This window comes from Pogona vitticeps, chromosome 2 (genome assembly GCF_051106095.1).
Source record: "Pogona vitticeps strain Pit_001003342236 chromosome 2, PviZW2.1, whole genome shotgun sequence".
Classification (NCBI taxonomy): Eukaryota; Metazoa; Chordata; class Lepidosauria; order Squamata; family Agamidae; genus Pogona; species Pogona vitticeps.
The window spans coordinates 267701037-267728149 of NC_135784.1; the positions used below are offsets into that span (position 1 = coordinate 267701037).

A 27113-nucleotide genomic window follows, 5' to 3' on the forward strand; every position below is an offset into this window, starting at 1 on the left:
TGGGGATTAGGAACTGATAGGAAGAAGACCTATCCTTTGGAACGTACTATTATATTGCTATCAGTGTGAATATCTGTTTCAATTGGAAGAATCCTGAAAATTGATAAGTATCAATCCATGCTTAGTAGTTACTGGGGGACTTTGAAAACAAACATCCCTTCAAATTAATATCCCCTCTGGTTGGATTAAGCTAATGGCACGAGCTGGCCAAACTATGATTGCCTTCCTTGGACAGTTTTCCAGTTCATCCCTGTCAACTCAGTCTCTTGAACTTTCTTGGACTGGAATCTATAGTTCTATGCTGCCACCACCTAAAACATCCCTCACTGACAGAACATCTAACTACAGCTAAAAGCTACAATGTTGTGTTTTCCAGATGGGGAATCCATCACAGGCAGACGTACCAATTATTATGTCAAATCCTTCTTCCTCAAATTAACTGAAAACCCCTTTTGCCAAATGTTGAATAGTGTCTACCCAAAAGATGACCTACCTGGGAACTATGTGGCTTGTTCTCATAGGGGACAATCACATCAACATACTTATATATTGTCTATTTTTTTCTTCTTAGCGACTATCATGGTTTCCTCTGTGCAAAAGTGTAAAACTTTGAACTCTGTATGTTCAGTTCTATGGCACATGCCAAAGAAAATGTGCTCTATTTCTAGACAGTGTCATTCCCACAGAACATTGAAGGACATGTGGGGGCATTAGCTGCTTGACTTCTTATACACAGGAAATGAAATGTACACAGGCAATTAACCTTGTTCTTCCTGTATGAGCTGGTAAGGGCTTTTTATTTGCAGTTGGCTGATATCAGTGAGAAATTACTAACAACTTTGTCTACTCAGGCAGAGAGAGGGGTGGGCAGATGTGGAGTTTTGCCTTTTTTTATTCCACAGCTAGCCCAGAAGATTAGATCAATGCAGCAAATCAGGTTTGCAAATTGTTGATTAGATTTACATCCCAGTCAGTCCTTTCCCTCATTTTAATAACAGAACAAATGGAAATCCAAGAAAATAATTGTATTAAAAAGGCAAACTGACCAGCCTGGAGAAAGGAGAAAACAAAGTACCATTCTCAGAGTTATTTTATTCCTTTGGTTGACATCATCTAGTAAAAAAGCTCCTCACAGTAATCGTTGCTTGGCGCTGACATATGCCTGTACAAAGTCCTTGAACATCTTGACTTCCATCAGTCTTTCCAGCCAACATTTCTAAAATTTTGGCAGGTTGCAAAAGCCAGTAAGACTCTGCACATCTCACAGGATGAGACCTTAGCTACCAAAGTTGCTTCGCATAGTTTTCCCCTTCTTGCAGAACATCCCTCTGGCTTTGAGTGGGAGGACTCTGGAGGGATCACAGCAACTAAAGGATGAGGTTAGTCAGCCAAGAGAACAATGAGGCCTCACACTACCTTAGTCATCACTTCCAAGATTACTTGATGCACCCAAGACATCACAACTCTTGCACCCAAGCTCAATTAACAGTCTTCTTAGACCACCCTGGAAAAAAAAGAGAGCAAGGGCGTGCTAGATATGTGTGCCCAAGCATGCAATGAAACCCGAAGGAGCAACAAAACTAAAATTAAAACAATTGAAATGGAGATTGCCTGAGACCCTTGAACTGAGAAGAGTTCACCAGTGGCAAAAAGCCCAGGTTTTGAAAAGAGCTCCCCCTCTTTGTCCTCCAGCTGCTAAAACCTGCCTTTTATCTGCAGCTGCGTAGGGAAATATGCTTCAATCTAACTCCCTTGGCTACAACTATTCAGCTTGCAGCTGCTAACAATGGATGGAAGGGGGGGAGGACTCAGGTTTAAGAACTTATCCTAAATTAAACAATGCTGTGCGCAGGACAAAAGGGAGCTGATTAGCACAAGCTTTCTTCATTTTCCAAGTGGCTTATACTATGTAAATAATTTTTCATTATGATTTCATGCCATCTTCTTCGGGAGGTATGACGAGCTGATTAATAAAGTTGCATGACATGGAGGGAAGATTGAACGATTGGAGCAAATAGGAGGGCTCAGTCCTCATGCAACTACAAACTGAACTGGAAAAATGTGTGAAGGCAGCTTTCCAGGGAATGCTTTGGTTCCTTGCGAGTCTGCTATGATTGTATTCTTTGTCTTTGCCTTTCGGTTCCAAGACTGACCATGTGGAATACTTCTCTGTCTCACACCCCCACTCTATGAGTTCTCTGTGGGACAAACAGCAGCTCTGGTGAGTAATTTTGATTGGAAAATTGTACACAGAGAAAACATTTACCTCATTTCTCCCTCAGTATCACAGTCCCAGTATGTGCTTCCTCCCGGCTCCCCCTGCATGCATTGAAATAGTATTCAGTTTTTCACACTTTGCCATAGCTGGCTCTTTGGTCAACAGGTGAAGTTACTAGGCCATCAACCTCAAGAGGATGTGAAGGAAATGAAAAAGCAGCTTCATTGATTCTCACATGCTGGTTTATGCAAATCAAGTAGAGCCCTAGACTGGAGGCTAGTGCAGAAGTACACTGGGCCTAACAGACAGCAAGGTGTTCAGAAGGTAGGGACAATGGGAAGATTCTTCTTACCAACAAAGATAATTCGAATGGCCCAGTCGCATGCTGTACCACAGAGGAAATGAATTAACAAAAAGGACAAAAGAAGGCACCAATTTGTGTAACATCATTTCCATAAAAGAGAATACAATATATTTCTCCATGGCAGGGAAGACTATCAACAGATGACTTGCCCTCTGGTTCAGCCTACTGTCTGGATTCTTGACAGTTGATAAGCAGCTACAAGGCATTCTTTTCTCCTTATTTATGATTCTTTAATGTTAAACAAGACTAATATTTAAAAGGGAGTATACATTAGAAGTGAGTACAGATTGTTCCGTGAAACCACTGTAGTTTATATGAAGGAATTTTGAGAGTGCAGAACATGATTTGTTGGATAGCTTCTTCAGTTGGATTCTCACTAACTTTGTTAAAAAATGTGAAGATAGCCATAGTTTAAGGTTCGCGAAGGCTTTCACGGCTGGGATCTAATGGTTGTTGTGGGTTTTTCAGGCTCTTTTGGCTGTGTTCTGAAGGTTGTTCTTCCTAACGTTTCGCCAGTCTCTGTGGCTGGCATCTTCAGAGCATGTCAGCCACAGAGACTGGCGAAATGTTAGGAAGAACAACCTTCAGAACATGGTCAAAGAGCCCGAAAAACCCACAACAACCAATAGCCATAGTTCTTTCCCCTAGGCTCTGGTACTAGGTTGATACGATGTCCTGGCAATTTCATTAATTCATTTATGCAAACAATTTTTGGATTGGTTTTCTTCCAGATTGTCCAAATGGCCTACTGCATATCCATATAAAAGCAAAGTCAGTTAAAAATCAGTTATGCAAATAAATTATATTTGATCTTATTTATTAACTTCCAATTTATAAGCCAACATTTAGAGGAAATCCTTCCAGGATGATGTAAAAGAAACATAAAAACACATAATAAAACAACAAAAACAATATCAGAATTAGCCATTTAAATCAGGCGGCACCATTGTGCACCTTGCTAGCCCAACCTCCCACAGTGTCAGAGGGGTCAGGGTTGCCCAACAATAACTCCATGGGCTGCATCTCAACTTCTTGGCTCAAAACAGCTTTTATTAGTGGTTCACTGTTACTCCCCCCCCCCCGCCTTTCTCACCACAGTGTCATTATAGCTGAATTATGATCTCTAAACCCTTGGGCAATGCTTGCCAACTTCGAAACCCAGTCAACTTCACTAGAGTTGTCCAGAGTCCAGGTTCTGGAAAGCAGGAAGAAGAAGAGAACTTAGGCCCAGGAAGCACCTCTTTTAGGAAAGGCTTATACAGATGAGCAAAACAGCTGAACAGCTCATCTCTCTCTGTGTGAAGGTCTCTTCCTTCCCTGGCCTCTCCAGAACTGAGGCAGTGCCCAGGCTCACACAGCCTTGTCCATGCACATGGCTGGACTTTCTGGTATCTGACTCTTGTCACAAGCAAGCAAGGTGAGAGTAGACATCTTCCACTGTTTTTCTCTGTTGTGCTCTTCTAAACATTCTCTTTTTATGAAATAGATGGTGACGCTGTGCTTCCCCAGTCCTGCTCTTTTATTTTCCTTGATCCTGCCCCCACCAGCTACTGTATCTGTCATCAAGAAACGGTCTCTCCTTCAGCTGTGTTTCAACCTGAAGTGGACTTGATCCATGAAAGCTCACATGAAAATATAATATTTAGTCTTTAAGGTGCCATATTTTTTTTTGCCTTTTTTGTTTTGTTTTCTTTCTTTGGACTTTGCCTGATAGAGTATTTGGGGAATCTGTGGGCTGTTTGGACCATTGACATAACAACTGGTTGAGATAGTTTAACCAGTTCAAGCTTAAAAAAAGGAAAACAGAAAGAAAAACACAAATACTATAAAGGCACTTTTCTAAGTTGTAGTATTTGTTGTCATGTGAGGCTAGGACACCTGTAGAAGAACCTGGGGGGGGGGGGACATTCCCAAAGCTGGGCAGTTTCTTGCAGAAGAAAAGTGCCTCTCTGTGTATTCTGATCACAATTCATTCATTTCAAAGGTTAAAATCAATACTCTGTAAACCAGCTGATAATCACGGTGGCCAGAATCCTACTGGCAATCCCATTGAGTCAATGGGATTCATTCAGTGAGTCTATTCCAAGGGGATTACCGATAGGATTTAGGCCAATGTAGGTTTAAGTATTGGGCGGGGGATATGTTCAGACTCTGATATATCCCTGGTTGCCTTGTACCCGTTTTTCTGACACATTTTTGAAGTGTATTCCAAACTGGTTCACTTTTATTCCTTAACATATACACCTCACTCAGATAATTTGATGCATATATTCAACAGGAAAGAAAGTTTTCTAGCTCCACACACTCCATCAATGCTTCCATTATCTTTAATGTATCAATGGCACCAAGTCTGAAGCAGGGAGCCTTCTGAATCTGTGTGGAATCTCCACATGGATTAGAATTCTTGAAAACTTGGATTCTAATTTGCATGGAAAATTAATGATAGAGCCTCTAATGGAAGAAAGGGATTCTGATTTTAAGACTTGTTGCCGTCCATATATAGAATGTGATAGAACCACAGATGACAGAGGCAGGACTACAGTATTCTCCCTCCTCACTTGCTGGACGTGCTTAGAAAATGCCTGTACATTCCCTCCCTTTAAACATACAGAGAATGAAAGAGAGAAAGAGGAAGCAGAAAAGAGAAATATTCTGCTATCCTTATGAAAGACTATTGAATTGTGTTTTTTCCCCCTGATGATGCAAGATATTAACAAAAGTAGTAAGGAAACACATACAAAAAGCTACAAGAATGACCTTTTTTAAAAGAAAGGGGAAGTGATTACAACCAAATTAGGTTGTTACACTTTTTCTTTCATAAACCAAAATCCAAATAGTGTTAAACAGATAGCATTGGGATTATCAGTAGCAGGGGATAGCAAGGAGAAAAATTGAAATGTTTATATCTTTCAGCACAATGTGTGTCCAATATTGGCCTTGTATAGAATATTATATCAGCCAAAGCAGGTTTTTCCTATACTCTCATACATCATCATCATCATCATCATCATCATAGAAGAAGAAGTGGGTGAGGGAGAATTTGGTTTGTCAGAATCTGATTTAGATGATATGCTACTATTGCCAGTCCCAAATGCATCATGCATTTCAAATAAAATATTATAACATGTGTAAGAGAGTTCCTTTAATGAGTTATGGAACAATGGCCATTGACTGTACTTCTGAAAGACAATTGCTTAAGAATCATCCTTGAATTAAGAATGTGGTGCATAATAAAAAAAGAGACCTGGTTGAACAAAGTTGTATTTTGAGCACATAACCATACAAGAGTCACTGAAATAGCCAGTAATGCTAGGGACAATATAAGGCAGCAGTATTTAAAAAACTGGTACTGACAAATCTATTTCAGGCTTTTTTTATTTTACTGTACACTTATTCTTGTCTTTGAAAAGTTGCTTTTAAGGACTACCGCTCCTTTACCATATATTATTTATGGAGGGATGGATGCTAAATGTCCAATTTGAATTCAGAACAGTCACTAAAGATCCTATTGTGAATATATGTTGGCTCCTAGAGAGTATCAATGAATTTCAGAAGAAAATCAGCAAATGCTTTATATAGGACAACAATGCCTTTGACTCTGTGGATCATGAACAGCTATGGACTGTTCTGAAAGAAATTGGTATGACACAACAGTTGGTGTCCTGCTTCTTGTCCTATAATCTGGACAGGAAGCTACCGTTTGGACAGAGTCTGGGCAAACAGAGTGACTTTTCATAGGCAAAGGTGTCAGAAAAGGGCCAAACCTTTGTTGCTTAGTGTAATAAATCACACTACACAAAAGTACCATATTTTTCCATCTATAAGATGCCCCCATGTATAAGACACCCCCACTTTTCTAATCCAAAATTAAGAAATCTAAGTGGGGCTTAGCAAGGGTGGGGGAAAAGGGATCAAAGTGCTGCATGATTGCTTTGACCCTTGCTTTTCCCTCCATTTGTTTTGGTTCTCTCCTCAGTTTACTTCCGTGTATAAGACGACCCTCAATTTTTAGTCTAAAGATTTTAGACAAAAGTATAGTCTTATAAACGAAAAAATATGGTAAGTTCCTACTAGAGTAGGCCCATTTGAATTAGTGAAACTTATAGAATTAGGTGAATTAGGTGACTCACTAAATCCCCAGTGATTCAGTGGGTCTATTGTAGTGTGATTTATTACATTAAACAGCAAGGGTTTGGCTACAATGGGGTCTCGACTTATGAACTTCAGCTGTATTGGAAGGCGGTTCGTAGGTCGAAAAGTTCGTAGGTCAGATCTACATTTCCCATAGGAATGCATTGAAAACCATTTAATCCGTATCTGCTCTTTTCCGTCCATAGAAACTAATGGGAAACTAATGGGAAGCTGCTATTCCGCCTTCTGCCACTAGAGGGGGATATTTTTCTTTTCTTTTCCTTAGGTCAAGAAAAGTTCAGGAAAGGAGGGGGGAGGCAGGGAACAGTTTTAAAAGCACTTTTGAAATCTGTTTTCTTCAACGAAGCCAATTTTAAAGCATGTTTTTAAAGCATGTTGTGCTGATTTTTTCAGCACAAGGACACACAGGCAGGCTTTTTAGGTGCTGAGCAAGCCTCCCCAAGCCTCTTCAGAGCCAGCCGATCAGCTGTTAGGCAGGGAGAGGAGGGGGCAGGAGCAGAGAAAAGCACAAAATGGCTGCCAGGCTCCCTGCTGGGTGCCGGCTTTTAGCTGTTTCCTGCTCTTTTTCCTGCAGTTCGGGGGTTTCTGACCCTTTTTTCCCCTCCAGAAGCCTCTAAGGGGAGGGAGGGGGCACTTTTTTCCTGTTCGTAACTCAAGGGAAGTTCGTATGTTGAGTATGTAATTTCCTATCGAGCGGGTTCGTAAGTCGAAAAGTTCGTATGTAGAACCGTTCATAAGTCGAGACCCCACTGTATTTCCATCTCTCCTCAATTTATATGCAGAACATATTGTATGGAAAGCTGGACTAGATCAGAGGTAGCAGGAGTAACAACTGGCGGAAGAAACTTCAGTAATTTCCATTTTACCAGTGGAAAGCAGCAAGGACTTGAAACACCTATTGATACATGTGAAGGAAGGAAGAAGATGGAAACCTGGAAGGGTATTTATGAAAAAAACTAGAGAAGATCCTCTTGTGTAAAGATGTGTCATTTGATATTAAGGACAAGATAATCCATATAAAGGTATTTGTAAGTACTAACTATGGAAGTAAAAGCTGGACAGTGAAGGAAGCTAACATGAAAAGAAATGGATTCATTTGAAATATGGAAAAGAGCTTTACAGATACCAAGAATTGCTAGAAAGACAAATAAATGGGTATTAGATCAAATGAAGCCCGGTCTCTAGAAGCAAAAGGCACAAAACAAAGGCTATCACACTTTTGGCACATCATGAGAACAGGAGAAATAATGCTGGGAAAAACTGAAGGCAGCAGGAAATGAGGGTGGCAGAAAATGAGACGGACTGACTCAATAAAGGAATCTATGGCCCTGAATTGACATGAGCAGAGCTGTTAATGATAAGACTCTAATTCATAGTCACCATAGGTCAGAAGTGACATGATGGTGCATAACAGCAACAAATCATTTCTAAATTTGCATCTATATGTATACATTTACATAAGCAAATTTGATGGAAAAACATTTTATCTTAGTCGTCTTTTTTGTGCATAGTATAAGTGGCCATTGACTGAAGCTGCCAGCTATCTAAAGAAAGTTGGGTGGGTGGGTGGGAATCATGATTATAGAACAAATTACTGCAAAAATGCAAGATTAGGGACTAGATTTTTTTTAAAAAAAATAATAGGGCCCCCCACAAATGGTATGAAATTGTCATAGGTGTTCTGCAGACTCTACTTCCTATGCAATGGCAGAAATCCTGTTCCACAGTTATGCAAATAAATTGCTTTTAGTTAAGAAATCTTGGTAGGCATTATTTTATGCTGATTCACAGGACTCAGTATGGAACATATAATGTCTGTGGAGATTTTGTACAGCAACTCACTTCCAAAAGTTACACCATTTGTGTAAATGCACAACAGGTTTTCAATCAATATTATATGATGCAATATTCTTTGCATTATAACAATAAAGATGCACATGGCTAAATTAAGTTTGGTTGAATCCCTATATCTCTGCCCCCATCTCTCCTTGTTGCACCTTGTTTCTATTTAATACATTTGTTTTTTTATTTCCTTGACTTGTTGAGAAAATGAAATGGTGCTTAAGTATCTCCCCTCCCCCCCGCAAATACATTATGCCGCTTCTAAGGTGCAACTGTGTTTTCCTGTTTAATGATGTCTTAGCTGAAGGTTAGGCTGAGCCATGTGTCTCTCAATAATGTAAGAGGTGGAGAGGATAAAAGAGAGAGTTTGGAGAACACCACCATCTTTAATTCTGTTTGGGAGGGAACAATCATCTCTGTCATCAAGTTGAAGGCAGGAAACTGCCAACGCTCACACAAAAATGCAGCACTCTATCATTTGTGGGTTAATAAAAACAGTTTATGTGCAGGGTAGTGAGTATGAGGCAAGTTATGGAAAACAGTTCTCACCCAAGGACAGAAGACCAGATGTGCGAAGACTTATGGGAGCAATCAGGAATGGCCAAGGCTCTGCTGTGGGCCTTATTAAGTTTGACTGTGATCCAGCACCTTCAACTTATTAAGCTGTCGGGGGTTTTAGTGATTAAAACCAAAGAAAGGTCAGTCACAGACCTTTGGAATTTCCCTGGACTGGTATTTTCTTTTTTGGAGGTCTTAGGCCCTAATGAAGACTCCGTGGTTGATACGTGGATTTTTTTAAATTGGTCTTTTGAGCTGGATTTGTCCATAGCTTGAGAAAATCTTCAATAGAATTTGCTTCCTCAGAACTCTGCACAGAGTTATCAAAAATCCAAACCAATAGGAAGAGATGAGGCCATACAGTGTGGCTTTGCATATCATCACAGAAGAGATCAAAGGAACAGGTTAATGGGGATCTGGAGAAGTTTAATTATGTCCTAGGTTTTAAAAAAAAGAAAAAGAAAAGGAGGGTTACTCGCTGTAGGTGGGGATGCTCTAAATAAGCTTTCAAAGCTCTGATCGCTGAAGCCTAATGTTTGTAAAAGGTATAATAAAATGGGTATTTCAGATGGATTTAAGGCTGCCAAAATCAACCCTTGTCCCCAGCAGAAACAGCTGGCACGTGTACTGCGCCATCAGTGTTCAGAGCAATTCTCCTGGGTTAAAGGTTGTTGTTTCATGTACAGTAGCGCATATTATGGTTTCCAATCCCTTAATTATCATACCGCCACAAAGTGTTGTTTTACTCAGCCTCTTCATCCCTTGCTATCTCACAGCGGGAGTTAAAAGGCTATCAAGTCTACAGGAGTTCTCTAAGCTGTAGGCTCCCCCACCCCACCCCCCACCACAGCCATTTTGATGCTACCTATGTTTATTACACTCAAAGCATACTGGAAACTCTGTTAAATATAACCCCTATTTTTCACACAGCTATAAAAATGCACTTTGGAAGCTTGGCACAAAAGGCAAGAATAAAATGTTACACTTCTCTATTACAGTGTGTGTGTGTGTGTGTGTGTGTGTGCGCGTGTGTGCATATATATATATATATATATATATATATATATATATATATATATATATATATATATATATATATATAATTATATATATTATATTTATATATATATATAAATATAAACTCAATTGTGTGTGTGTTTGTTTGTCTGTGAGTGTGTGTTTACGTAGCAAAAAAGGTAGAATGTGGGAAGCATCCCAGGAACTTTGACAGCTTTTGTGCGCTCTTTACATTTTCCTCATAAATAAAAAAAGAGCTTTATTCCTGAAAGCCAAATGTGAGTGTTACTGGGTGTCAAGATTTGTGCCTTTCCATTTCAAAGCTGCTGTGTTTTTTAAGCGTTTGCTTTCTGCGTCGAAACAGGCGAGCACGTGCCGTCATTTTGAATATTGCCTTATATATAGAGAGAGCAACAGTCCAGGTTGCTTAGTGGGTCGATAGGAAACAGAGCAAGAATCTACATGACAGACTGTACTGCTCTGGGAGAGCAATTACAATGTACTGGGTCAATAATATTCCTTTGAATAATATTTAAATGCACAGCTCCACCATCTCAGATGATTTCATTTTCATGTTACAATAGCCCGTCTTGCACAGGGGATACTCATTAGTGCAGTAGCCGTGTTAATAGTGTTTCATTTCAAGGTGGAATTGCCACTCTTATAGTTCACCAGCGGAAAGATCCAATCAATAGACACAGCCTACAACCACATGAACAAAGGTGAACAAATTGTTAGGTATTTCACTACAAACAACATGAAAATAAAGATCACTTTTGGTCTTGTATCGAGAGTCCCTGTGCTCCATTTAGTCAGTGGGAGCGACTGTAGCGGAGGCTGCAGCAGCATGGTGGAAGAAGAAAAAATGCAAACCACTCCCCATCTCAAACATCAAATCGTTTCTGGACTACAGCCCCCAGAATTACCCAGCTAGCATGGACATTCGGAGCTGTAGTAGTTCATAAAAGTACCTTTTTCACATCACAGAGGCCTATTTCTTCTACATGATTATTCCTTCTCAAGACCTGGAAGAAACAGTGCCCTAGCATTAGGAGGTTTGGGTTTTGCTGTTGCGATGGAGTCCTTAGCTGAGGTGTGGTCTAGAGTTGCATGCCTGAGCTCTCTTTTGTGCCAATCAGGAACATTTTTTAGCTGTTAGCAAAAGCTGTCTTTGCTGATGGAGGGAGGTGTCATCAACTGGTGCCGCTCTTTTCCCATCTTTTTCTGTGTGAGGATACATTTTCTCTCTCCTTCCTGCATTTTACTCTGTGGAGGCTTAATTTATTGAGGAAGAGTTTTTTTCCTCCCATAGTGACATCATCATCATTATAATTGTCATCACCATCACCACCACTACCACATGCTGTCAAGTTGATTCTGATTTTGGCAACCATTTCCAGAGTTTTCTAGGTATCTAGTACTTAGACGTGGTTTGCTATTCCCTTCTTTGAGAGAGTGGGGAACTGAACTTCCAGCTTCTGTTTCCATTGCCAAATACATAACTCACTGAGCTTTCCAGCCAGGCATGAGTTAACTTGTCTGTTCTGCATTACTTAACACACACAGTTTGGGAAGCATATGTTCTTTCTGTTCCATTTCTGTATCATGTTATGAATGATTTTTTAAAGCACAAATTTTATTTTATTTCAAATATGAACATTTTTTAGTTTTTGAAAAAAAAGTTCAAAATGCAATGAATATGAACATTTATACTTGACTTAATATATAAAATAAAATGAATATTTCTTGCATACAATTTATCTGTATGTGCACAGTATTTTTAAGGCCCTGCTCCTGCTACCTACCTGATGTACTCAATGCTGCATTACTGTTTTTCATAATATATACATTTTTGATTGGAGAAATATTTTGACATCTGGAAAAATATAAAACTAAATTGTGGATCAGCTCAGGAACTGCGAATTAGGTTGGTTCATACAGAACGGTGAACCAAATAAATGTCATTCTCCTCATCCCTCCATTACTCTGAGGGCAATTAAAAATATGGCTAGGTGATACAATGTCAGTTGAGGGAAGGAGACACTCTAATTTCCTCACTGAATGTTTAGAAGTACTGTAGAGGAAGTCAATTCCCGAGGCTTGCTGTGTTGCTAGGGGTTTCTCTGGCATTTCTCAGCTATTTCAACATAGAGAGTTCTGATGAATTTGGGGACTGGCTGCAGATAAGCAAATGGTACCCATGAAGACAACAAAACTGATTGTTTGATTTGTGAGTATGCTTCAGGCCCTGCTTTAGGGTATTTGGAGACCAATAGGGAACAAAATGGGGAGAGAAGAGAGAGAGAGAGGGAAGGTTAATGTTAGGTTAATGGTATTCACTTTACAAGCATATGCATGTTATATGGAGGTCAGATGACAACTTTCCATAGTTCTGTCCCTCTGTCTCTAACTTTGGTGTTTGTAAAGCAGAGTGAATGAGTAAAAGGAAATGGGGATTTTCCATCTGCTTAGTCCTCTTCTTCAAACTGACATGTGTGAGTGTGCAATGACTATGCACATTGAGTGGGCATATGGGTGTTTATGAGACAGCGCATGCACTTGTATGTATAGGTGACACTATTGCTCTTTGCCTTCAGATGGTTCTTAGTTTTGCATATACAGGAGGCTCTTCTTCACAAATTCCCCAAATGCAGAGCAGACAGTGGAGAGGAAGTGCTGGTGAGGGAATGGTGTGGCGAGAGAGGATCAGAGGGAGTGTTGCCCTTCTTTCTTCCATATGGTTTCTGTTTTGAGAAGAAGACCTCAAAAAGGATGAAGACATCATATTTTGCATGCACAAACCTACCTGTTCTCCCATCATACAGCATGCTATGTCACTGTAGATCAGCAAAAGGGGATGTAATTTTTGAAAACATAGCCTTTACGGTAAGGCTATGAAAGCGTTCTCCTTTAAGGTAAAATCTTGCACAACAGTGACAAAGCTTCTACGCCATTCAGTACTATATTATTCATTTTAAAAAAGTGAGGGAAGTTTTTAATAATGTGATTTTCCCCTGCTAGAATTCTCAGTGATACAATACATTTGCCACCTCTAATGCCACTGTGCAACCTCATTCCCTCCCTGGTTTCACCAAAACCTGTCAAACTTTCACCTCTCCACTTTTTTCATCCTTTGTAAATTGTAAACATTTCAACAGTTAATGCTTAGAAAAAGATACTATATTCTATAATTTAGTTTCATCCAAGCTCAGGCAGTACATCTAACAGTGGTTAGCAATGTGGGCTTAGAAGAAGGCTGGAGTGGATGTTATTCATACTTTAATTAACTCAACTACCAACTGTGAATATGTTTGGGATCAGACATCTCTAGGTGTAAAGTCCCACAGAAACACCATCCTTTCTATATCTCTGAAATGAAGGAGGATTGTCTTTTCATCTTGACTTCTGTTGAACACCTAACTTCCATATGAAAGATCATAAAGAACTCCACTGTCATTTGCTTTAGGAGCATTGCTTTTAAAACCCATTTTGTCAGTATCAGGTTTTGATGGTTTGTATGAAAGGCACTTCCTCTTATCCAGTGAAAACTCTAGGACATCTTTTAAATTAACTTTTCTGCATCTAAAATTGTCTATCATGAATCTCCTGCTACTGGGAAGATGTATTTCTGATGCTCAGTGCTGCATATGGAGAGCAGTGTAGGAATAATGTAATTGTGTCTCCCATGGGGTTCTCCACAGAAAATAAACACAACTCTGCCACTTCCTGTTCAGGAGAAGGACTTAAAACACAGTCACAAAAGTGTTCACCTTAACAAGATTAGAGTTCCTGGTTGCATTCAAGGAGGGATGAATCAGTGTGCAGCGATTTTCTGTCTCTTTTGCAGGCGTTCAATCATCATTCCACTCCATTCCATTTCCCCATCAAATCTGTGATTGAAACACACCCCGACACATTTATATTTAGTTTCTAACATGGTTTTAGCCTCATATAGATATTTTGCATGCAGCTTTTGCTAATTTCACATTTGTATTCATATTTTTGTTTAATACACACAGCTCTCAGAGTAATCTACCTCGTGTGGTTATGGTGAGTGGAAAGGATTGGGAAATCATGTATGCCCTCAGCAGGAAAAAATGAATGACATAAAATTACAGTGATACCACAAGAAACTCTTGCATATGATAAAAAATAATACCACTAATAGTTTTTTAATGGTTGCTGTTATTGATCTGTATTGTGCCAGCCATGTGCATGTCCACTTTATATGATTCCCACTTCCCATTTATTTCCACAGTAACCCCTTTAAGGCGAGTTTAACTGAGTGTTATTGGCTAGGCTAAGGCCATCTAGTAAAATTTGTAAAGCATTTGAAATTGGGTCTCTCGCTCTAACCATTACACTGTACTGTCTGTCTCAGAGCAGTGCTTCTTCTATAAATGGTGGCAAGGCTGAAACATAATAGTACTAAACAATACAACAACCAATACATTCAATTTGTGTATTTAACCTGGGAAGTGCATAGGCTGCCTATGTCTTCCGTGTGAAGCTTGCGTATATTAGGATTCTGAACACAAATGTTGTTTAGTTTGGGCAAAGAAAAGATTTTAAGAGGATTATTGGTTATCACAAAAGTAACAGCTAAATAACCTAATACAGTACTGAAATTGAGATTCCAAGGGAAGCAAAGTTGATAGGAGAAATGGAACAGTACCTGCTCTCTCTGTGCAACATGGATTCTACAACAGCCTAAATAAGCATTTGCCATAGGGTGACTTGTGTTGACCGAATACTGCCATTTCCTTCAGATGCAAGGCCATTTTACAGTTTATTTATGTTCTATTCCATTTAGTATGCAGTGTGGGCATGGTGCCATGCTGACTTTTAACCCTGATGGAGAAAACACACAAGTTGACTGTGGGCCTCTAGGGGGAAAAGAGCTTTAATGACAATTTGAGTGTAAAATCTGGTCTGTGGAAGAAAGGTCACAACATCTGCATAACCCCCTTGAGTCAGGCTTAGAGCGCTGTCTGCCTTCAACGAAGGAGGCATTTTCCTGTATCTTGAGGCCGCTTTAGTTTGAGGTACAAGGAACACATGACAGAATCAGGGGAACTGAATGATGTTTGTGCATGTTTGACTGCACTCTGCATCCTAAGAGAAGACTTTTCAGAAACTCAATCAATACTACAACCATGTCCTGTACAAAAGCAATGTTCTTTCATTCTGTTACAATAATGAATTGAAGTCTCACAACAGCAGGTATTATAAGCACCACTCAGCCCTTGATATTCAATCACCTTTAACTGGTTGTGTCTATCTAAAATTCACCAGCAACAGTAGTTTTACAATACCCCGATGGCAGCCTTTTATTACCCAGGCTTCAGACACACACATACACATGTATACATGCACACAGCAAAAACTGGGGGTGGGAGTGGGAATCTATGTTTTTCAGTATATCATCAAAACAAATCCTGTTTCAAAAATTAAAAGTTAAACATGAAGCACACGGAATCTATGCATGCACACACGCACACACACATGTACACAGAAGCAAATGATTCCCTCCCCTGTCAGTTTTTTAGGTTTTGTCAGTCACTGCTGTTTACTAGCCATATATGCATTTGCAGGCTTCTCAAACTTTAAGATATAATTTGTAGGCTCAGAATATTATTTCACCAGACAATATTTTGCAAATAAAAAATGTAAAGAAACCTAAAGCCTCAGATTCTCGTTAGACATTTTGAAAACATAAACCACACATTGGAGAGGATTTTAAAAGTGGATTTGACATTTTAATCTTTAAGTATATCCATTAACCTTTTAGTCGCACTGCACACTTGGCAGCAACATTGTGGGCTTTGTAGGAATGGCTCTTGAGTCAAACAAATTTTCTCTTTTAAAGCAGGGCTCACTCTGGCAATCTTGTTGGCATCATTAGAGAAAACTTTCATGTCTGCCCACTCCTTAATTCCAATAGTGTCTCTTGTTATTATTATTTTGGAAGGAGGGAGAACACAAGAGTATTGACAGGCAAATGTAAAAAAAGCAAAATTTGATTATTTCTCTGTTCAAGGTTTTCAACCATGCCCCAATATCACCTAAGCTTAGATATTACATTTTAAAAGTAGTTAGTTATGGTTATAATTCTAAGGCTCCCAAAGTAGTTGGTTCTTGTTATAAGTACAACTCTTAAAGGAACAATTTATTTTACTATTTCTGAAAAATAACCAAATAGTTACTACTCCTTTTTTTAAAAAAAGAATGTTATAAGCCACTGACCTATGGTAAAAACCACAGCTAAATTATGAGGGCACACATACAATTATACGATATAAGTGTAACTTAGTAACTATAAAGAGGAATTAATTACAGCTAATTACTTACTTGTAATAAGATACAGTACTTCTAATCTCTGCATACTGCATAAACAAGCTGGTACAGTTATCATTACACTGAGCCTGGGGGATCCAGTCCTGGTATGAGACCATAGCTATGTTTTGACAATATATATGTGGCCCAAATTTTCACTCATTGCTTCATTTATTCAGCTGGCATCGTGTCCTTCACATTCTGTCTATCAATCAAGACTTTCTTTTAGTACCATAATACAGAAAAGGGGTAGGTAACTTAACGCCCACCATGTTTTTTGGAGTTCAACCTCCATAGTTCTTCACCGTTAGCTATGCTGGCTGGGACTGATGGGACTTGTATTCTAGAACAGTGGTTCTTAACCTTGGGTTACTCAGGTGTTTTTGAACTGCAACTCCCAGAACCATAGCCAGCACAGCTGGTGGCGAAGGCTTCTGGGAGTTGCAGTCCAAAAACACTTGAGTAACCCAAGGTTAAGAACCACTGTTCTAGACAATCTAGATGGTCCTAGTTATCTTTGCTTGATCTAGCATCTCTAGTCCAAAGGCCAAGACATCTATGAAGACTCAAAGAGTTCCTATTTCATGGGATGCCCTAATGCTAAAACATATAAAGTGCAAATTCAAATTGAAGAGGAGCTGGAAGACCCTTCACATTTAAAATGTAGGGAGGCAAAATGAAATTTAACACTTATAATAAAAGTAATGTCAAATTCAATTTTCTTCTCCAAACAGCATAGAATTCTAAAATGTTCTGAAACAACACAAGGCTGCAGTGAAAGACAATCTGCAAAATACCAGCAACCTTTTCAACCATGTGGTAATACTTTTCCTACTTTTAAAACTGGCCTAAACAAGCACTCAGCAAAGCTGTTGTTATTATTTTTCTTTTTTTTTAAAAAAAAAATCACATTCTTAAATGTGTCTTTATCAAAATGAAAATCTCTACCCTCCCCTGCCCCATCCTGCAGACAATCACTGTAACATCCATTGTTGCTGGAAAAAACACAATAAATACTGATTAGTAAAGTAATCAATCAACAGGACAGCGTACCCTTTCCGGTGTTAGAAAAAGCTGCCTTGGTATGAATTAGCACCTGGAAGGAAAATCTGTGTTTGATATACATCTTAATGCTGCATCACTGGAAAAATCTTTACTACCTTCTGGGGCACCTTTATTAAAGGCAGGCATGGGTCTCCAATCCTAAAATCATTTCCACATGAATATATTCTATAAGAGCCCCCTGCTGAACAATAAGGTGGTGGAACTTCTTCCTTCCCAGAGTCTTGTCATGTTATAAACTTTGCTTGCATTTAGACCGGTGTATCATTTTTATGCTGCACATTTTCTGGGAACATTTTATGTAAGTGAACTGAGTGCCATACAGAAGATTAAGACAGAACACATATTACAAACGGAGAGAGGGTTGCTAGGAGTCAGAGGGCTGACTGAAGCCTCAGGGAGCCTATGCTATGTTTCTCCATGGGGAGTGACAAGCCTCAGGTTAAGCGCAGAAAGAGGAGATAGTTGGATTTTTGTGTGTAAGGTGGCAATAAAGCCTGGATACTCATTCCTATTCATTTCAAGAGGGTGCTAGGGACCACTGGCTCAGTGCAAAAGCATCTATGTCTGTGACAGTTTCTATGATGCAGCATTGCTCCAAATGGCATGATGGGCCCAAGTACATTCACAATGTCTCTCCCTGCCTCTGTCTCTTCCCCTTGTTTCTGCCTCTCGGGCATGTCATTATTGCTCCCATTGTACCATTTGGAACAGCGATTCATGAGCCTCTTTGTTGCACAAGCCATGACAGCCATGGTGCCTGAAACAACCTTTCCTCCCTGTTCACAGGCTTGTCTCAGGTTGTGGCCCTGAAATCTCACAGAATGTGATGGCACTGATTCATAACCCTAGATGAAGAACTGAAATTCTGACAATGTGACACCCCCAGCTTGATTCATTGGCCAGAATCCTGGTGTTTGTGAGCTTTTGTGCAATTTGCCATAGCTGCAATTAGCATTTTGTCAAGATGCTGGGACATGTCTTGGTCACACGACTAGTCATGCACTCATCTACACAGACAAGATCTACACTAACATCTTGTTATTCAAATGTGCATAGCCATGGCAAATTACCCAAACATTATGAAAACACCAATAAGACTTGGGCCATTATATTCTATGGCCACATATCAACCAAGATTATCTGGATGAGTTACACTGTAAGAAATAAAATCAGGTGATAAATATGCAATGGTTTTTTAAAAATACAAACCAGTCAACAAAAATATTAGCACAAAACTTTTTAATAATAGAAAGGATAAATACAATTAGCAACCCTAATGATAAAACAACAGCAGCCAAAGGATTGTTTAAAAGCCTGAGTGAGTCAAAATCAGCACTTAAGTTACTTTGAAGAATGATGAGTATAAGGACATGGTGAGGACCTCCATAACTGAGCGGTGCTAGGATGATGCTCTTGAGTATCAGAATGCAGGAAAAAATAATAAAGAAGCGCATTGCCAAAATAGAAGGATGGAATGCATGACTACTCTCTCTGCATTGCAATAACTGTCTGCAGTTTCACAGAGATGTAGGAAATCTGTATTTGTTGTAGCTCCAATACTGGTGACATTTGGTGAGACCAGCAATTGCTGGACATGAGCCCCTTTGCAGACAACATCCAGAATCTATTGAATCAATGGTGTGCATGAGAAAGAGAGACAGAAAGAGAGAGAGAGAGAGATCACACTCATCAGTCATGGCTGCAAGACTTTTGCATTTTCAGTAGAAGGTTGGAATCTGTTGTTCATCTATTACATGCTTAGGGCCTTTGTTATGCCACTAAGAAGCCTGATCAGCCAGTCATGATGGTGCAATGATTTGTTTGGTCTAAAATTTTAAGTGAATGAACCTAAGTTGCACTCTTTGGCTGAAATGTGGATAATAAGGCAGTTGTCCTTTGAATTGCACAGATCTCGACATTTTGTAATACAGTTCTCAGGTGAAAAGTACATACAAAATGTGCATATTATGCAATTTTGCATTTAAAGCAGCATATAGTAGGGAATATTTTCACAAAAATCAAATTTTAGAGGAACTGCATACAAAAAGAAATGCTAGTTTCATGTTTTTTTTTTTTAGTGTGACAAGTTCAATGTTTGGAAAAGTTACTTTTTTGGGACTACAGTAGGGACTATGTTGGTTAAGCGACTGTGAGCCTAGAAGCCCCCTTCCAGGGTCTGCACACACTGAAGTGAAAATGGTACAGAATGTACTCATGATTTAATGCATTCATGAAAAATTGACACAGACAGGAAATGGGCTGATTCATCCATCCCTAGTTCATAACAAAGGATTCCTGTGATTTTTCTGATAAGAGCGCACCAGTGCTCAGCCCACTGCAAGGTAATTTGTGATGGTATGCAGACTCACAAATGTGCTAATGACAGATGAAAGCAGGAGGCTTCCCAGCTCCTGTACTCTGTGTGACTCACCTCTCAGATAACTGAGCCTGATTGTTCCCTTAGTTCCATTTGAAGCCACACACTTTAGTGAACTTGCCGTGCATATTAATCAGGCCTGCTTCACTGTCTTATGCAGAAGGTGTTGTACTCACAGGTAAGTACATGTGAGGTCACATGGTACTAATGCTATTGCTGTTATGTGGCTATGCTTTAATTCCAATACATTTCACTTCCAAGCATCATGGAACGAGCATTTGTTGCAGGCAAGAATAATTCCTGAATTTTAGAGAAATTGCATTGTAATAGCAATGCAGGGTCATTCTATTAGACTTTTGAATAAGGCTTTAGTTTAACATTGGCATTTCCCCCCCTCTGTCTGAATTTATGTAAAATGAAATTGACATTTAGAGCATTTGTTATTGCGCTCGCTCCCAAATTAAAGTTTCATTCCATTTTGTCCCCTACCAATCACAAACAACACATTCTATTTGATTAATAGATGGAGGAAACAGAAGGAAACCAAAAGCAAAGTTAAATTGCGCTTTGAAATGACAAATCTTTATCTCTGTGATAATCAGCAGTGCAGGTAGGAAATAGAATTTATTGATGCTTGGTCGCTGTATAAAAATGGTCTATAGACAGAACGCAGAAATGATTTAATAAGTTCTATGAAAAGTCAATTTGCATGGGATCAGCACCCAGCCTATAAAGGGTGGTAATGGATTGTTGGCTTGATTTTATACCACTTGACATCAGATTACAATACACTGAATAAATGTTAACCTATAATCCCCTTAGTAAAAGCTAGCATTGTTTGTCTTCCCTTGTAGAGACCACATTGATTTTCTTTTATTGGATGCTCAAGCACTGCACCTCAGATTGATTACTTTGAATTAAATGTGCAGAGAACATTTTTATTATTCTAAAACAGCGTTCTTAACACTACGGCACTCCCTCCCTGATCTTTCTTCCCAAACACAAACTCCTCCACATATATATTTCTTCCTTTCAATTTGGATTTCCTTAGATTTCCGATTTTGTTTCAGTGGTCCTGGGATGCTGACCTCTGCTCTTCTCTTTGACCCTTGACCCTGAGACATCTGACCAGTGAACACTCTTGGGGGGAGGGACAAATTAATAGAAGTGCTGCTTGTTAATTGCATAAGAGAAAAGCCAAAGAATTCATCACCTCAGTCATGGCCATTGCTTCCCTTTGACCCCTTTCTCCCATAAGACTTTTGCTGTTGGTCACATCTGTGGTTTTCCTATACCTTCCATATTTGCCATATAATTATTCAGCATCAAACCTTATTAATCAAATCGATGCTGTGTTTTAAATGGAAATTGCAGGATTAATACAGGCATTCATTTCATCCTGAAAATCTTGATGGCTTTAGTACGGGAAATCCAATTGGATATAAAAGAAGGGATGTAGAGACTTGATTGAATTAGGAGAGCCACACTGCACATTAAATTACATATGCCAGCAGGGGTCCATGCTTTTATAGGGATATCGTGCCACCGGGTGCAGACGTCATCTGACCTCTTGTGGATCTTCCTCTTTTTCCCCTCTAGTCTCAATGCTTTTATGATCAACATGCATTTAATGCTTTATTGCAATGATCTTTATTTTATACAACAAATACACACAACTTGCAAGGAACTAAATTCATCTACACTGAAAATATCACTGAGGTATTATTTTCAGAGTACAAGCTAGAAAATGAGCGTTCATCTGACTTTCTGTTTGTTGTGAGGAACAAAGATGAACTGACAGGCAATATGGTGCAATGGTGACAGCGTTGGACTTAGATCATGGAGACCTGGATTCAAATTTCTGTTCAGCCAAAAAACTCACAGAGCGTCAGGACTGTGAGTCTGCTATTTTCTCCCAGTGCAACCAAACTCACAGGGGTGTTGTTGTCAAGATGGCTGGTGAGACCCATGTACGCTGTCCAGAATTTCTTGAAGAAAAGCTGAGAGAAATATGTAATTCTTTGATTAGATGTTCCTAGAGGGCCCATTTCTCGGGTTTCACATTCAGTCCCTGATATCATCAGGCAAAGCAGCCTTCCACAATCTTGGAGATATCAGATGTTTCAGAGCAGGTGACACAAGCTTTTTTTTTTTTTTTTTTTTGGCCACTTGAGGCAGAAAGCAAAACATGCCCACCTCCCAACAATTGCCTGGCTAGAGGAAGACATGCTGGGCCCTGCCCCTCCTCCTGCTTGAGAAAGCCACAGAGGACAAGGTGCATAGTAATGGCACCGGGATTCCCCCACTCATCCCAAATCTTCTCTCAAGCACCCATAAAAAGAAGAGAGACGGAGCATCTTGTAGCCCACCACCAACCCATGCCCAGCCACCTGCTATCCACTCAGTGGACCTCCTACCCACTCTTCTCTCCTGGAGAAGATGGCAACACCCCTACCTTTGTCCACTTACTGAAACTGTAGGGAGTGGAGAAAGAGGAAGTAGAGGGGAAGAGGAACGGAGGTGAAGGCAGGTCAGCTATAAATGGGCTGACAGCTGTTCAGCGGGCAAGAGGCTACCTCTGGGAAAGCAGCACGGTTGCTGCTGTCATCATCCCACTGCCTCTGGCTACCATCTTATTTCTTATTTATCATTTAGTGAAAATATTTATACCCTGCCTTTCTCCTCAAGAGAGCCCATGTTGGATTGTGATGATTAAAACAAACAATATTAAAAACATCTTTAAAAAACCCAGAAACAACCATTCTATTTTAAGAACGCTCTTAAAGAGGATTTAGGAGCCACTTACTGAGGGGAAAAAAGCCCTTCTCTACTGAAAGGTCTTTGCCTGCTTGGGGAAGGACCGCAGAGAGGGGAGACCAGCCTGGCATTTTGTGGGAGGGAGTTCCACCGCTTGGGGGCAGTGACAGAGAAGACCCTCTTTCATGAAATGCACCTGTGAGGGTGGGGAAATAGAGAGAAAGGCCTCAGCTGGTGATTTGAAAACCCGAGCAGGCTCATAAGGGGAGACACAGTCTTTCAGGTAGCTTACTGAGGCTAATGACCACAGTTCCACTAGGCTCAGCCAGCATGGCCTGTGACCAGAAATGATGGGATTTGTAGTCTAAAACACCTATTAGGACCTATAGTGAGGAAATCTGAGCTACGTCATCTCATAGGTATGGCTGCACAAATCAGTTTATATCCTCTCCATGACATTTTTACACATATTCAGTCATAAATCTGTTAGGTCGAACTTCCAACTCATTTTACAGTTTGCAAACAGCCACATGAAAAGTTCCTTTTATTTTCCCGTGCAACTTTCTCAAAGGCATGCATTTTATCACATTTCCCCAACAGAAACATTTTTGTATTAATGCCCATTTCTGAATGTATATTCTACAGAATTTTTAAAGTGAGAACTGCATTGTCAGTTTTGGAAAAATGCAGAATCGGGACTGCATGATTTCAGTCTGCATATTAGTCTGGGAAGTGTACATTAGAATAATTTGCTTACAAAGTTTGGACCAAACCAAATTCTTGGGAATGCCTAAGCGTAACAAGTGCACACCTCGTCATTCTGTTCTATTAAGAACTTGAAAAACTTTGTGCATCATGGAGGTCTTTGATATGCTGGAAACCACAGATACTAATGGATCTTCCCCACTTTCAACTGCACCTTCAACTCTTCAGATTTGTTGATCCTGAGTTCTAATATTAAGAATGAGAGAAAAAAGTAGAGATCACCCAATAAAGCTGAATGCTGAGAAATGCAGGGTAGATACATAGCATAGGGTCTCCATTACACCTAACTTAGCAGGCTAGCTTAGACAGGGGCTGTACAGATTTTGCAGTACATTTTTTCCACTAATTGAGAGGAAATGTAAAGTATGTTCAGGAAGAACAATCTGGAGGCTTATCAGACAAAATCCAAACCAACAAAACAGAACAAAGACAAAAACATGTGGCACCTTAAAGACTATTATATTTCAATGTGAGCTTTCATGGGCACATCCATTTCATCAGATACAAGGAGGAAAATGAAATACTGCATGAAATACCAAATTCACAAGTAAAAAATTCTAAATATTCATTGGCTCGAAGAGTCTTAGATGTGTGATTACATCACACATGGAGTAATTTATGACATATAATTGGTGTTAAATTCGATTCACTGTTCTTCCCTCAAGTACCTGTCAACTGTAGCAGTTGACAGGTATTTGACAGGTCCTACATTCCCAAATAGTTGGACTGACTCTATAGCTGCTTTGCCTGTGGATTTCATAAAATGGACAAGTAAGGAGTGAATCACAGCAAAAGGTGTATTTTGTGAGCATAGGACAGCTACAGAGGAGAGAGTATAGCATGACACAAGATTATTTATTCTAAGTAGTGTTTCATTTTCCATGGGAGTGGTAGCAGATAAAGCATGACCAGATTCTATTCTCTCTCTTTCTGCTTCCGGATCATTATGTAAACAAGATCCAGTTATTCTGGTGTGGTTTCACAACCAACATTTCCATGCAGATAATACAATCTTTTCTACTGAACTTTATCTTGGAAGATATTTCTGTTGCTTTGTTGGGCTTTTCTTCAAAAGTAAGCATTTCCTGCCTAATAATTTATTCTTTCGGTATGACAGAATGCATCGTTACAACTAGCCTTTCAGTCTGGATGCTACTTTAAGATGTAATGATTGGGATAGATGTGCAGGCTTTCATAATGGTCTCAGCAAGTATCACTACTTTTTTATTGTAACCTGTTGTATTTGTTTGTTTTAATCTCTTGCACACCATTCTTAAATCTCCAATGTGGAGAGATATATAGATTCAGTCAGTGAATCAATCAATCAGTTAGTCAATGATCAGAACATTGGCTGGGACCAGTAAGGCTGCCAAACCTAATTCATATGATTCTAATGCAGCTCTCTTGTTCTGAAAAAATTGTTCCTTGTGGGCAGCATCCATATCACACTGGCTATGCATCAAGCAGGTGGTTGCATCATACACCACTGGTCCTCTCCTCCCTTAGTACAGCTTCACTAGTAACAGGTGCTTGGAAATGTTAACCAGTGTAGGACATATCAGCTGTCTCTTTAATAGACAGGCTTATATTGTAATAGCAATTCTCTTGTCTTCATGAATGAGGGTGGTTCTCTTGATAGAGCTCTTTAGAAAGGGTTGGAATACTCTGTTCTAGTCACTACTACTAGCTAATATGTTTCTGTTCAGCACCTACTTTGGTGCACATTAAAGAAGGTTTCGAAGGGATCGTGTTTACATCATATGCACTATTCTCTTGGCTTAGCAAGGGGCTGTTTTCCATACGAGCACTGCAAACACAATAAAATTTGCAAAAAATTTATATTTTAAATCAAATTTAAAAAGCAACAACAACAAACATACTAACAATGCCCAAAGTGGATGCTTTTTAAAAAAAAAAAACCTAAATGGAATTTTAATCCAAATGTGTCAGGAATCAAAACTCAGGGCAGTTGTATCTTTCAAAGTCTTCCCCTTGTGCAAGGATTGAAGCCTCGAAGAAGATTCCAGAGGCGAAATCTTCAAAGCCCTAAAATCAAATACAACAACAGGTACAAATATACACTCAACAGTATGCCAATCACAGCAGTAGCCTGGCTGGCACAGCCTCACCTCCCTGCTCGACACACCACTCAGCGGCTGAACAGGGATACTTGTCATCCCACCTCCTTGCTGGAGTGGCTGTCCAAGCAGGGAAGTGGGGTTGCACCAGTTGGGCTGCTGCTATGTTTGATGTGCTTTTGATGAGGCTGGCCACATGCGCTGCACACTGTATGGTATGTGGTCCTGAGGGTTCTGATGGTGGGTGTTAATCAGGCCGGCCACCTGTGCTGGTGGGGTTCATCTTTGCCAACAAAGACTAATCCTCCATGTCTAATAAAGACTATAATGACAAGGATTTCCCATTCATTTGCCCCTTCTGCATGCAGGTATTGACATTCTGGCCAAAATCCTGTTGTTTAATTGAACCTGTGGGAAGAAAACAATGTAACTCACAGCAACTTCTTGCTGGCAATTAATGAATCATCGCTTGGATTTTGGGGTGTGCACCAAGTCACCAGAGCCCACTTGACAATCAAAGTAGGGACTAATTAATTAGGACTAAGAAGCCACTGTAAGTTACGCCATTTGGGTTTTTGCCTCTACTATGTAAATTAGAGTAGTAAAGGTCTAATTGCTGCTCCAATGAAACATAAACTTCTTTTTTGTGCATTTCTCTTTCTGCCTGAAACTGCTGAAGCTGTACAATCTCAGCCCCTGCCTAAGGATTTCTTCACCACTGGGCTGAACAAAATGGTCTACAGGGATTAGTTTTATCTCTGGCCTTAGGGCAGACATTATTCATCTCACACGGCGAATATCGTCCTCCACACCCACAGAAGGTGAGAAGCAAATACTACAACCAGTGCAGTATCAGGCCTGGACCAATAGAAAAGCAGCTCATCTGGGTTGCCTCTCAATTTATATAATTTATTTATATATAAATATTATATACATATAATATATAAATATAATAAATGTATAATAAAATGAGCCATTGTCATGCAAAGAGACATTTAAATAAAACAGGATTGTTTACATTAACCTGTGCTTAAAACTTCATTTAATAAATACACAAAAAACCTCCTAAAGTCTGTTTTATAACACAAATTCTCTGATTTTAATATGTCTCTTGTCATATTAGATTAATTTACTTACCAAACTCTATACATAGTTCATGATTACTTGTGAAAGAAGATTAGTTTTAGAGTAAGTCAGCTTAGCATCCTGACACAAGATTTTAATAACAAGTTGATATACAAAAAACTGTCAGGTGCTGTCTGTTAGCTGGAAGTAAATAATACCCTAGCCCCTTCACTGTAATTACCTTCATTCACGTATCTATATACATGCACACTCGCACTCACACATGTATGATTTGCATCCAGGCTCCTGCTGGAATAAATTCAGAAAGTGCTTAAAGGTGCCCATCAGACTTCCAGTACAAGATTAAAATGGGTAGGAAAAAAAAGAGATGTCCTTGTGAATGTGATGTGCACCATTGCACACCACATGTTAATGTTATCATAAAATGAAATTACAGAGACAAAATTAGTGCCATCTAGGCAATTACACACACACACACTCACACAAAGTGTCTCTTAT

At 39.5% G+C, this 27113-nt stretch overlaps 2 long non-coding RNA genes across 2 annotated transcripts in view; one reads left to right on the forward strand and one right to left on the reverse strand.

The window, feature by feature from the left end:
• Window positions 1-27113, forward strand: part of LOC140704215 (uncharacterized) — a 140128-nt gene that overhangs the window by 82221 nt on the left and 30794 nt on the right. The window lies entirely within an intron of this gene.
• On the reverse strand, window positions 12223-15002 carry LOC144586338 (uncharacterized). Its single transcript, XR_013541118.1, has 2 exons — window positions 14827-15002; window positions 12223-14041 (listed from the first exon to the last, which is right to left on the reverse strand). It is a non-coding gene; the product is annotated as an uncharacterized LOC144586338 (long non-coding RNA).